We start from the raw sequence: 14,279 nt of genomic DNA, 5'->3' as shown, positions 1-14,279 counted from the left end.
TTAAAAGATGAGTTGCAAAAAGAGTGCGCCTGTGTTTTTCAGTATGCGATGTAAACAGACTTGAGTAAGTGCCTTCAGGTAAATAGGTTCACTGAAGCCCAAACAGAATCTGACTTGACTTTTTATTCATGTAAGTAAGAATGACACTTGACTAAATATCTTCAATTCTGATCACAGCAATAAAATCACTGTAATGCTAGCAGATCACAGGATAGAAAATTAAGGAAATTGTCATAGGCCCAGAAAATATTTGCAAGAGGAAGTGGAGGTACTAAGTCTTATTTCTGTAGGCAAAGTGACCAAAGTGTGGTTTCCAAACCTCGGAGAGTTATTCCAAACCTCTTTAGTTAATAATAGAATGGAGAACACCAGCCAGAGATTCTGTTACTTACAGGGAATTTGAAAATTAACTCTCTTAAGTAATGATTGGTTGGTTAACACTCACTGACAGAAGTTTGCATTTTTACCATCTACCTTGCATAACTGATGAAAGGGGAATGAGATAATTAATGTAATGTGCCTACTGCAATACCTGGCTTACCTTTGTCTCTAAAAAAATATATTTGTTACTATTATTTTATTTGAGGCTTCAAGAATTTACATTGTTTAATGATAGATATTTTATTAGGTACATTGTTAATATATTTTATAGTCAAAGTGGATGCTTAATAAACTTGCTTTAAAAACTTTTCAAGCTAAAACTATCATTGCCATATTCTGTGGGGTAAAAATGTAGAACCTCCATTTTCTAGTTGTTCATATGTTGGAAACTGACCTCTGACAATTGCAATAACCAGTTATTGATGTGTGACAGAACATGAGCAGGGGAGGAGACATGAGAGGAGACAGACAGACAGACAGACCCAACAGACAGAATCTTAAGCAGGTTCCCGGCTCTGAGCTGTCAGCACAGAGCCCCACGCAGGGCTCGAAATCACACACGAGCTGTGAGATCATGACCTAAGTTGAAGTTGGATGTTTAACCAACTGAGCCACCCAGGCACCCCTGCAAATAACTTCTTGATTCAGTAAGTTGCCTTTTAGTTTTCTTGATGGGCTCCTTTGCAGTGCAAAAGCTTTTTATTTTGATGTAGTCCTGATAGTTTATTTTTGCTTTTGTTTCTTTTGCCTTAGGAGACATACCTAGAAAAATGTTGCTATTGGCAGATGTCTCAGATATTACTGCCTGTGTTCTCTTCCAGGATGTTTATGTTTTCCGGTCTCCATTTAATCCATTTTAAGTTTATTTTTGTATATGATGTTAGAAAGTAGTCCAGTTTCATTCTTTTCTATGTAGCTGTCCAGTTTTCCCAGCACCATTTATTGAAAAGGCTGTCTTTTCCCCATTATATATTCTTGCCTTTTTTGTCATAGATTCATTGGCCATGGTATTGTGGGTTTATTTCTGGGGTCTTTACTCTGTTCCATTGACTTACATATCTATTTTTGTGCCAGGACCATACTGTTTAAATTACTACAGATTTGTAGTACATCTTGAAATCTGGGATTGTGATACCTCTAGCTTTGTTCTTCTTTTTCAAGATTGCTTTTGCTATTTGGGGTCTTTTATGGTTCCATACAAATTCCAGTATTATTTATTCTGGTTTTGTGAAAGATGCTCTTGGCATTTTCATAAGGATTGCTTTGAATCTCTAGAATTGCTTTGTGTAATATGGACATTTTGACAATATTAATTCTTACAATCCACAAGCATAGAATCTCTTTTTATTTGTGTAATCTTCAATTTCTCTCAACAGTGTTTCATATATATATATAGTTTTAGAGTACAAGCCTTTCACATCCTTGATTAAGTTTATTCTGGGTACTTTATTATTTTTGGTGCAATTGTAAATGGTATTTTTTTTTTAATTTCTCTTTCTGTGACTTCATTGTTAGTGTATAAAAATGCTACTGAGTTCTGGGCATTAATTTTGTATCCTGTCACTTTACTGAATACATTTATTACTTCTAGTAGTTTTTTGGTGAACTCTTTTAGGACTTTTTATGTATACATCATGCCATCTGCGAATAGTGACAATTTAATTTCTTTACCGGTATGGATGCCTCTTATTTCTTTTGCTTGTCTGATTGCTGTGTCTAGGACTTCCAGTATTATGTTGAATAAAAATGGCAAGAGTGGACATCTTTGTCTTGTTCCTGACCTCAGAAAGAAAGTTTTCAGGTTTTCACCATTGAGGATGATGTTAGCTGTAGGTTTTCATATATGGCCTTTATTATGTTGAAGGATATTCCCTCTAACCCCATCTGGTTGAGGGGTTTTCTCATGAATGGATGTGGAATCTTGTCAAATTCTTTTTCTGCATCTATTGAGATCAAATGATTTTTATCCTTCATTTTGTTGATGTGGTATATGATGTTGATTGTTTGGGGAATATTGAACCATCCTTGCATCCTGGGAATAATTCCCACTGGATCATGGTGAATCGTCCTTTTAATGTATTGTTGTATGTAGTTTGCTAGTATTGTGTTGAAGATTTTTGCATTTATGTTCATCAGGGATATTGGCCTATAGTTTCCCTTTTCTGTGGTGTCTTTGTCTGGTTTTGGTCTCAGGGTAATGCTGGCCTGATAGGATATATTTGGATGCTTTGCTTCCTCTTCTGTTTTTTTTGGAATAGTTTGATGAGAATAGGTATTGGCTCTTTAAAGGTCTGGTAGAATTCACATGTGAATCTATCTGGTATATATGTATATATATATATATATATATATATATATATATATATATATATATATATATTCTTGATTACCAATTCAATTTCATTATTTATAATCAATCTATTCAGATTTTCCATTTCTGCCTGGTTCAAACATTTTGCAAGATTATATGTTTCTAGAAATTTATACTTTCCTTCTGGGTTCTGCAGCTTTTTAGCATATAACCTTTCATATTATTCTTTTATAATCCTTTGTGTTTCTATGATGTCAGTTATTACTTCTTTTCTCTAGCTTCTGATTTATTTTGGTTCCTTTTTCTTTTTTTCTTGATGAGTCTGGCTAAAGGTTTGTCAGTTTTGTTTTGTTTGTCAGTTTATCAGTTTTGTTTGTCTTCAAAGAACCAGCACTTTGTTTAGTGAATTTTTCTACTGGTTTTTGTTTGTTTGCTTTTGTTTTGTTTTGTTTTGTTTTGTTTTGTTTTTTAGTCTCTAAATCATTTATTTCTGCTCTATCTTTATTTTTCTTCTTTTCTACTCATCTTGGGCTTTGCTTTTTCTTCTTTTTCTAATTTCTGTAGGCATAATATTGGATCGTCTATTTGAGTTTTTTCTTGTTTCTTGATGTAGGCCTGTATTTCTATCTACTTCCCTCTTAGAACTGCTTTCACTGTGTCCTGGAGGTTTTGGGCCATTGCGTTTCATTTTCATTTGTCTCCATATATTTTTTTTAAATTTCTTTGATTGCTTCATTGATCCGTTGGTTGTTTAGTATCATGTTGTTTAGTCTCCACATGTTTGGGTTTTTCTAGTTTTTTTCTTGTTACTTATTTCTAGTTTCACACTATTGTGGTCAGAAAAGATGCATGGTATGATTTCAATCTTCTTAAATTTATTGAGGCTTGTTTTTTGGCCTAATATGTGATCTGTTCTGGAGAATGATCCATGTGCACTTGAAAAGAATGTGCATTTCATTGTTTTTGGATGAAATGTTCTGTATATGTCTATTATATCCATCTGGTCCAGTGTGTCATTCAAAGACATTGTTTCCTTATTGATTTTCTGTCTGGATGATCTATCCACTGATGTAACTGGAGTGTTAAAGTCCCCTACTATTATTGTATTACCTCAGTTTCAATCTATATGTCCATTAATATTTGCTTTATGTATTTAGGTGCTTTCATGTGGGGTGCATAGATATATATACAATTGTTACATCCTCTTGTTGGATTTATCATTATGTAATACTCTTCTTGTCTCTTATTATAGTCTTTTTTTTTAAGTCTATTTTGGGGGTGCCTGGGTGACTCAGTTAAGCGTCTGACTCTTGGTTTCAGTTCAGGTCATGATCTCACAGTTCATGGGTTTGAGCCCACATTGGACTTTGCACTGACAGCATGGAGCCTGTTTGGGATTCTCTCTCTCTCACTCTCTGTCTCTCTCTGCCCCTCCCCAACTTGTGCTGTCTCTGTCTCTTTCAAAATAAATAAACTTTATAAATAAATAAATAAATAAATAAATAAATATAAATAAATATAAAAATTAAAATAACTGAAAAAAGTATATTTTGTTTGGTATAAATATTGCTACCTCAGGTTTTTGTTTGTTTCCATTTGTATTTCCATTTGTATGTGTCTTTAGGTCTGAGGTGAGTCTCTTATATGAAGCATACATGTTGGTCCTGTGTTTTTTTTGTTTTTCAAATTTAATTATTTATTTTGAAGGAGAGAGAGCAAGAGAGTACATGCAGGGGAGGGGAAGAGACAGAGGGAGAGAGAGAATCCCAAGTAGGTTCTGTATTGTCGGCACAGAGCCCAACGTAGGGCTTGGTCCCATGAACCGTGAGATCATGACCTGAGCTGAAACCAAGAGTTGGACGCTCAACCCACTGAGCCACCCCAGGTGCCCCTCAGTCTTGTTTTTGTTTTTTGTTTTTTGTTTTTTTAGCCATTCTGCCACTCTGTTTTTTGATTGGAGCATTTAGGCCATTTACATTAAGGTGATTATTGATAGATATGTACTTATTGCCATTTTTAAAATTTGTTTTCTGGTTGTTTTTATAGTTCTTTGTTTTCTTATTCTCTTGCTCTCTTTCTTTGTGCATGATAAGTACCTATAGTGTTTTGTTTGGCTTTCTTTTTCTTTATTTTTTTATGTATCATAGGTTTGGGTTTGTGGTTACCCAGAGGTTCATATATAACATCCTAAGTAAATACCAGCCATATTAATTTGATGGTCATTTAAGTGAAGCAGATTCTCAAAAAAAGAAGAAGAAGAAGAAGAAAATAAAGAAAAGATCTTTCTCTTTCTTTTTCTTTTTCCTCCCTTATTCCTCCCTTTTTACTCCCATCACATTTTATGTTGTCATATTTTACATCTTATTATTCATATTTGTCTTATGTCTAATTATGGCCATTCCTTTTCCACTTAAAGAAGTCCCTTTAACATTCTTGTAAGGCTAGTTTAGTGGTGATAAACTCCTTTATCTTGTTTGTCTGGGGAACTCTATCTCTCCTCAAAATCTGAATGATAACCTTGCCAGGTAAAGTAGGTTATAGGTTTTTTCCTTTTAGTACTTTGAATATTTCATGCCATTCCTTTCTGACTTGTGAAGTTTCTGGTGAAAAATCACCTGATAGCCTTATAGGTTTTTCCTTGTAGGTAACTTTGTTACCAACTTTCTTGTTACCAGAAAGCACAGAGAGTTCCAAACAAGATGAACCCAAAGAGGTCCACACCATGGCACATAATAATTAAAATGTCAAGGTTTAAAGATAAAGAGAGAATTTTAAAAGCAGCAAGAGAGAAACAAAAAGTTACCTACAAGGGAAAATGATTTTTATTATTTTATTATTATTATAGGTAATAATGGGATACATTGGATATAAATAAATAAGAGAATGTGATCCTAATATCTGACCCCTTATTTCATTCTGGAATAAAAAGAGCTGAATTCATCTGTTGCTTTTCCAAACTTCTGTAATCAAATTACCTAATAAATAAACAGGCCAAGTATTGGATAGGGAAATTTTATTCTCTTTCCATTTAACTAATGTTTTACTGATTAAGTTTAAGTTTGTCTCATTTAGACCAAATATATTTCCACTTCTTGCCAAGAATACTTAGAATGATATAAGTGAAAGCTTCAGTAAGAATAAATATTATTAAAGGATGGACAAAAGCTTGAAACTCTGTCTAATGGTTTGATGAGATGGGGATTGGGGAGGGTATGAAGTCCAATAGGGAATTCTCTTCTTTACAACAGCTAGTTTTTGGCCTAAGCTGGGCCATTAAAATACCGCTTTCTTCCCCTGTTCTGCAATGGAAAACCACAACAGATAGAGTTCATATATGTTTATGATAGCAAATGAATATCTGTAAATCAGGAAAATACAGGAGCGCCTGGGTGGCTCAGTCAGTTAAGTGTCTGACTTCAACTCGGGTCATGAGTTCAAATCCTGTGTCGGGATCTGTGCTGACAGCTCAGAGCCTGGAGCCTGCTTCAGATTCTGTGTCTCCCTCTATCTCTGCCCCTCCCCTGCTTGCACTGTCTCTCTCAAAAACAAAATAAACACTAAAGTTTTTTTTTTTTAATAAATAAACATTTAAAAAATTTTAATAATAAAGTACCTTATATTTGTATGTGTAAATATCTACTTATATGTAACTGTATAATCATCATCATCATTAATAAAAACCACACTTGCCATGTACCACGCACTATTCTAATATGCCATTGTTAATCCTCACAACTCAGTGAGAGAGGTAGTTATGCCCCTGTGCAGAGATGGGATTCCAAGGCACTGAGAGGTCCTTGCCCCACAGTCACACAGCTAGTAAGTGACAGAGCTGAAATTTGCACCCAAGTAGCTTGGCTCCCAAATCTGCCTTCTCAACTAGTAGGTCATGATGCCTCCCTGTCATGAGAAGAAAAATGGATGGGGGCGGGGGGGGAGGGGGGGGAGATAAGCAGCAGTTGGTTAATATCTGGAGAATGAAACTATTGGGAATTTTTATTTTCTACATTAACATGTTTATAACATTTGGATTTTTATAATAAAGTACTGATTTTATAATTTATCAAAAATTACTTATAAATTAGAGAGGGGGTGTAAAACATTAAGCAAATATCTGACACCATTCACCCTAACTCACTCTTATTAGCTGAAGTTTGGTAAGAAACCATGTTTTCGTAAGCAAGCTATAGGGCTTATAATGTCACTTCCTCCAGGTCCAATGTTTAGGTGTCACTCATGCTCATTGGTTAGCTAGTTAACCAAGCTCTCTGATTGCAGGTAACTAATACCAATTTTGCTCACTGTGGCACTCTCTTAAAATAGAGTATGATCAGAATTCCTTGTCCCTGCAACTTGCAGTCAGATACCTAAGCCACTGGACTCTGGCTCCTACATTTACGTATGTAATTGAACCTCGCTGCTGCTCTTCTAATGACCATGTTAGCAGGAAAACTCTAGCCTGGACATTATGGTCCTGTCCGCAAGGATTACTGTTTTAGATCTTCCTCATTTCAGTTGAACAATACCAGCATGCCCTAGTTCAGGGTATACAAGAATATCATAAACTGGGTGGCATAGAAACAACAGAAATTTACTTCTCACAGTTCTGGAGGCTGGGAAGGCCAAGGTCAGATTCAGTGTCTGGTGAAAGCTTATTTCCTGCGTCAGAGACTGCCATCTTCTCACTGTGTCTCCACAAGATGGAAGTGGTAAGGTATGTCTCTGGGGTCTCTCTTCTAACGACATTAATGCCATTCTTGAGGACCTCATCCTCACCACCTAAAGGCCTCAATCACTATTACCATTTCGTTGGGGATTAGGATTTCAGCATATGAATATTGGGGAAACACAAACATTCAGTCTATAGCAAGCAACATAGCAAATTTATAAAGCAGAACATTATAACAATTTCAACACTTCCAAACCCGCAAATTTCAGAGATGTTCCAGACCTAAAGCAGTGCTATAAATAACCTTTCCCTGCATGCAATTCTTATAATATTTTAACACCATTGTCACAATACTATACTCTACCATTCTATTATTTATCAGTACATTTATAATAGTGTATACTATTACACACACACACACACACACACACACTACGTATTTACCACATTGATGAGGGACGCAGATAATTGAGGTCTGTTCAAAATTTAAACTTTTCGCCAGAACATTGTTTGAATAGCTATATTCCTTGTATCTTAAGACTTCTGGTTCTAGTGGCATTTACTCTTTTCATGACAATGGGTTATCATTTAGTAGGACACCGAGGCAAATTTAAAATTCTTAAGAATAAGCAATTATAAAAATCTTAAGAGCATCTTTCCCTCTCAAGAACCTAGATCTCTGTCAAGAGCCTAGGTCACCTTCACAGTTAAGATAATGGTAGAATTAACAAATTCAACTTGTTCATGGTCTCAGTTGGGTTTATTTAGATACAGTAGCTAGTATATGTGGGCATACACTGAGCATATAGATATGACAAGATGTAACTTTAATAAATGTAGGTATAATAAGAGCTTTTATGTATCTGCATGGAGTGGGGATCCTGGCTTGAACTTAAAGTAGATCTATGGTGTTATTGACAATCTCCACCCACCTTCTCCCACCTTTGGGTTATCAGGAATCCATGGAGAACTTGGTTTGGAACAAATCCAATCACCAAACATGCCCAGACATGTTGAAACAATGTAAGATTCCACTGCTTATAATTTAGTGCAGTTAATGTTATGGTTTTCCACATCACATAGGTATAAAAGAGAAAGGTTTTTCTTTTACTTATTCCAGTAGGGTCCTTTATATGCATGTTTGTCTCTGTGTGTTGCCCAAAGATCAGAAATTACAAAAGACCCTGGGACAGAAAATTAACCTCTAGCTGGCCTAGTTTCCTTAATATTTCAGCCTACTGAGTTAATCTGTTTCATTCTTTTAATTCTGGAATCTGGTCCTAATTTAGCCATCTGATTACTAGGAATTACTTTGGAAATATAATATTACAAGAAGACTCAGACTAAAAGAAGGCATTACACATAGGATTTCCTGTTTATAGGTTTGCAAAATACTTTAAAACCCTAATTAAATAATTAATGAGGGAGAACAGAATACATCTAAACAGTGTACTCACCACAATTTCCTACCAAATGCACTGGATAGCTTGCTCTAATGCCTGACTCAGAGGAAACACTCTGGTGCATTCATGTACACAAGAAAAGAAATGCGACCTCGTGATAGATTGATCTAAATGTTGGAATCAACTGGTAAAGAAATGGCAATGTCTAATACTTCATTAAAAAGATTTCACCCAAAATATAATACTGGGATGCTGAATTTCTTAAGTGACAAATTGTGTCAATTGTCAAATTGTCTAGCGACATTATTCAGTTTCTCTTTCCTTATAACTTTCAACTTCAATTCTCTGTTTTTCTCTGCCACAGTTTTTGAAAATGAATACACAAGAAACTCACCAACAATGAACTGTCATTTTTATCTTTCTAACCTCAAGCAGGTGTTGACTGTTCCCTCTTTCTACACTATTTCTGATTGTGGAGTGGAGGGATTTTCTGATTTCTTAAATTTTTTAAAATTTTTTTTACATTTATTTATTTTTGAGAGACAGAGAGAGACAGAGCACAAGCAGGGGAGGGGCAGAGAAAGAGAGGGAGACGAAGAATCCAATGCAAGCTCCAGGCTCTGAGCTGTCAGCACAGAGCCCCATGCGGGGGCTCAAACCCATGAACCATGAGATCATGACCTGAGCCAAAGTCAGACGCTCAACTGACTGAGCCACCCAGGCACCCCAGGATTTTCTGATTTCTTAATAGCAGGAGCAATATTTGGAATTTCAGTGTCTGGGTTTTTTTTTCTCTAAAGGGCACATTAATCTTATGTACTCTCTCCAAGAATTATGATAGTTTCCAATCTCATTAAGACTTTTATCTATGCACAGAGAATTCAAAGAAAATTAGTAAAAAAGATTTTCTCCACCTCTATGGCAAGTATCACAAGGAGTTCCTCAAAGTGTTTAGAGGAGAAAAATCAAAGGAAATGAAAGGAAAGAAAGAGAGAAAGCAAGAAAGAAAGCAAGAAAGCAAGAAAGCAAGAAAGCAAGAAAGCAAGAAAGCAAGAAAGCAAGAAAGCAAGAAAGAAAGAAAGAAAGAAAGAAAGAAAGAAAGAAAGAAAAAGAAAGGGAGAAGAAATAGATGCTGTTCAAGCAGTTCAGAAGATTCTTGACTTTGAGACTTTGATGAAGTTATAATATAAACAGCTTGAGGGAATATGGGATTCGAAAGCAGTTTTATATGTTGGAAAACAAGCAGTATTTTTATGAGGCTAATATTGGAACATATACCAATGCCAATTCCTGCTTTTAGGAATGGCAAATGAAGTCTTCCGTTACCAGTCCCTTAGCCAACCTGTTCTATTCCAGCCTGTTTCATAATGTATGTTTTCCCAAGTAAAAAACAAAACAAAATGACAACAACCACAAAAATGAACATTTTATTAAATATACTATTTTCCAGTTAATTTTTTTCCTTGTTGCTCAAGTACAAGGATAAACAAGTTATTTCTTCTGGGTTTCATGTCTGAAACTCTTTCTAGTGATAAGATTGTTGTAAAGATCAGAAAGACACTATATATGAAAGTACTTTTAAATACAAAAAGAATCAGGGTTCCTGGGTGGTTCAGTTTGGTTAAGCCTTTGAATCTTTGGTTTGAATCTCCATGACCTTGGAGAAAGGTCATGGTCTCACTGTCAGTGTGTTTGAGCCCCAGCTTGGTATTCTCTCTCTCTCTCCTTCTCTGTCTGCCCAACCCCCCTCACCACCCCCAACTCATGTCGGTGAGCTAGCTCTCTCTCTCAAAATAAGTAAACTTATTGCTTCTAGGCCTTTATTCCAAGATAAAATGTAAAATAAATAAACAAACAAAAAATATATATATATATATATATAAAATCATACAAATATAAGTCAACATTATTACCAAATCTATTTGTGATATGTACATTTTCTCCTTTAGTTTTTGTTTTTCTCTCTTATTCCATCATTATTTTCTGAATAATCAAAACTATTATACTAGAATTATAACATTATTCAGGTAGGTTGAAAATGTTAGCCATTTTTGGTTTTGCCTTTCAATAAAACTAACAAAAATTGTCTACCTTGCACATTTTTACTTTCAATTGAGGTTGGTATGTTTAAAAAGATTAGAAAACATGATCTAAACATCTAATTTTTATTTTTTTTAATTTAATTAATTTTTAAATTTAATTCTAGCATAGTTAACATACAATGTTATATTAGTCTCAAGTGTACAATATAGTGATTCAACAATTCCATATATTATTCAGTGCTCAGCAAAATAAGTGTACTCTTGGGGCTCCTGGGTGACTCAGTCAATTAAGCATCCAGACTCTTTATTTCAACTCAGGTCATGATCTCATGGTTCTTGGGTTCAAGCCCCACATCAGGCTCTGTGCTGACAGCACAAAGCCTGCTTGGAATTCTCTGTCTCCCTCTCTCTCTGCCTCTCTCTCTCTCTCTCTCTCAAAAATAGATAAATAAACATTAAAAATAAAGTGTGTTCTTAATCCCCTTCACCTATTTAACCCATCCCCTCACCCACCTCTCCTCTGGTAACCATCAGTTTGTTCCCTATAGTTACAAGGCTCTTTCTTGGTTTGTCTCCTTTATCCTTTGTTTGTTTTGTTTCTTAAATTCCACAGATAAGTGAAATAATATGGCATTATTCTTTCTCTGACTGGCTTATTTCGCTTAGCATTATACTCTCTAGATGCATTCATGTTGTTGCAAATGGCAAGAATTCATTCTTTTTTATGGCTGAATAATATTCCTTTGTACATATATACATCTTCTTTATCCATTCATCTATTGATAGACACCTGGGCTGCTTCCATTGTTTGGCTGTTGTAAAATAATGCTGCAGTAAACATAGGAGTGCATATATTTCTTCGAGTTAGTGTTTTTGTATTCTTTGGGTAAATACCTGGTAGTGCAATTACTGGATCATAGGTCACTTCTGTTTTTAATTTTTTGAGGAGACTCCATACTGTCTTCCACAGTGGCTACACCACTTTGCATTCCCACCAAGAGTGCAAGAGAGTTCCTCTGTCTCCACATCTTTGACAATACTTGTTGTTTCTTGTATTTTTGATGTTAGCCATTTTGACAGGTATGAGGTGATATCTCATCATGGTTCTGATATGCACTTTCCTGATGATGAGTAATATTGAGAATATTTTCATGTGTCTGTTGGCCATCTGGATGTCTTCTTTGGAGAAATGTCTGTTCATGTCTTCTGCCCATTTTTAATTGGACTATTTGAGGTTTTTTTGGTGTTGAGTTGTGTAAGTTCTTTATATATTTTGGATACTAACCCTTTATCGTATATGTCATTTGCACATATCTTCTCCCATTAAGTAGGTTGTCTTTTAGTTTTTTTGTTTCCTTCACTGTGTGGAAGGTTTTTATTTTGATACAATCCTAATAGTTTATTTTTACTTTTGTGTCCCTTGCCTTGGGAGACATATCTAGAAATGTCTAGGTAAAAACTTTCAAATGATACACTTCAATAAAATTAAATATGCACAAATTTTCACAGAGGAATGTTGTATATTTTGATAGTCAAAATTTCTGTTAGTAACCCATGCTGACCTGCTTAATATTTGTATTATGCAGAAGATTTTCCTCTTGAAAAATCACTATTAATATTTGAATCAAAATGAAAAGTTCATACTATCTATATATTTTAAGCCAAAAGTTTTATTTTTGAGGACAATTATTTTTAATAATATTAAAACTTTTCCAGAATAAACAGTGCTTTCTTACATTTTTACATTCTCATTTAAAGGATCAGTTTATCCTGAAATACGTTACAGAGGAGAAATGGAAGGATTTTTTGAAAAAGTAAGTATTGCATGTATTTCATAAAACCCCTGAACTTCCTATTATCACTTGTTACATTAAATTAAGTATGCAATCATTTAAGCTAATAGAAAAAATTTGGCTGGAAGCTTTTTATTGATTTTGACTAAAGCACAATTTGCCTTTATTTACTTACATTGTTAAGAACCATATGTAATAAGATGAAAAGTATGTTTTAGATTATTTTTTAAAGTTGGAGATTTCATTATAAAATTATAACACTTCGTAAAAATAAAACACATAGAAACCCGAAAGAAAATTAAATAAAATATGAACCAAGGTAATAAAGTATTAAATCAGTTTGTTATAGTGACAAACAAAAATAGCAATATAAAGCAAAATTGCCACCACTGACCAAACTGTATCCATCTTGAATTCATTTGTGGTGTAGAGATTAATTCAGTTCTTCAAATATTTCTTTCTTCCTCTCTTCTTTCTTTACACACGCACACACACACATCACACACGTGCTTGTACACACTATATTCAACTTTGTGCCCAATCTACCAGAGAACATTTTTTCTTTCTTTTTTTTTTTATTTGAGTGTAGTGTACATACAATGTTGCATTACGTTCAGGTGTTCAACACAGTGATTCAAGTTTTATGTTATACTGTGCTCACCACAAGTGTAGCTACTGCCTAATGTTCCAATTTTAGTGTATGTGCTGCAGAAGGGAGAATGAGAATGTTTTCTTGATTCAATTATCTTCCACAAATGTGTTTTGAATGCCCTCTGTGTAGTACTAGTCACTTTGGAGGCTATTGACTTAAGTAAGACACTTGTCCTCCAGGAACCTGTGATCTAGTGGAAGAAATAAATGATGCACAGTAACAATTGTGATAGCAGATGGAGCCAAATAAACATCACAAATGAGAATTCAATGGTACAGGAATTCAAGGAGTTCATTTTGCTTGAGGAAACCAGAATAGTCTCATGGAAAAGGTTTCATTAAGTTTGGGCTTTGCAAAATGGTGAGATTTTTACAGAAAGTGTAGCAGAAAAAAAAGAAAGAAAGAAAGTATAGCAGAAAGCTGAGAGGACTGAGGTAAAACCAGCAGCATGTAGAGGAGTTATGATTGAGTCGTTCTGTTGAGCTGCAACGTAAGAAGTGGCAAGTAGCAGGTCCTCTCTCAAGGTGGGGAGAAGCTTGAGAAAATAAGTGAAACCACTAGTAGAAAAGTGTCATTCAGGGGCACCTGGGAGGCTCAGTTGGTTAAGATTCTGACTTTTGATTTCGGCTGAGGTAATGATCTTGAGGTTTTTGAGTTCTAGCCCTACGTTCTAGCAGAGCCTACTTGGAATTCTCTGTATCTCCTCTCTCTCTCTCTCTGCCAAAATAAATAAATAAACTTAAAAAAAGAGAGAAGTGTCTTTTATTCAGAACACAGTGCAGATTCCTTGGAGGTTCTGGAGGAAGAACATGGCATGCTCAAGTAGCAGTTCAAGAAAGCATTTTTAGTTTGTTTTTTAGGTGTCTTTTTTTTTTTTTTTTTTTTTTGAGAGAGAGAGAGAGCATGATTGGGGAGAAAGCCAGAGGGAGAGAGAGAGAGAGAGAGAGAGAGAGAGAGGGAGAAAGAGAGAGAAAGAATCTCAAGCAGTCTCCATGCTGAATCCAACACAGGTCTCGATCCCACGACCC

At 35.0% G+C, this 14,279-nt stretch overlaps 1 protein-coding gene across 3 annotated transcripts in view; it reads left to right on the top strand.

Moving 5' to 3' along the window:
- BBS12 (Bardet-Biedl syndrome 12) overlaps window positions 1-14,279 on the top strand; it is a 73,857-nt gene that overhangs the window by 44,370 nt on the left and 15,208 nt on the right. For all 3 annotated transcript variants that reach the window (XM_042983952.1, XM_042983954.1, XM_042983953.1), the window contains one exon: window positions 12,565-12,620. The gene's annotated coding sequence lies outside the window, so the exon portion shown is untranslated. The remainder of the gene's footprint in view (window positions 1-12,564; window positions 12,621-14,279) is intronic.

This window comes from Panthera tigris, chromosome B1, assembly GCF_018350195.1.
Source record: "Panthera tigris isolate Pti1 chromosome B1, P.tigris_Pti1_mat1.1, whole genome shotgun sequence".
In the NCBI taxonomy this organism is placed as follows: domain Eukaryota; kingdom Metazoa; phylum Chordata; class Mammalia; order Carnivora; family Felidae; genus Panthera; species Panthera tigris.
This window is presented reverse-complemented; position numbering and strand designations above follow the sequence as displayed.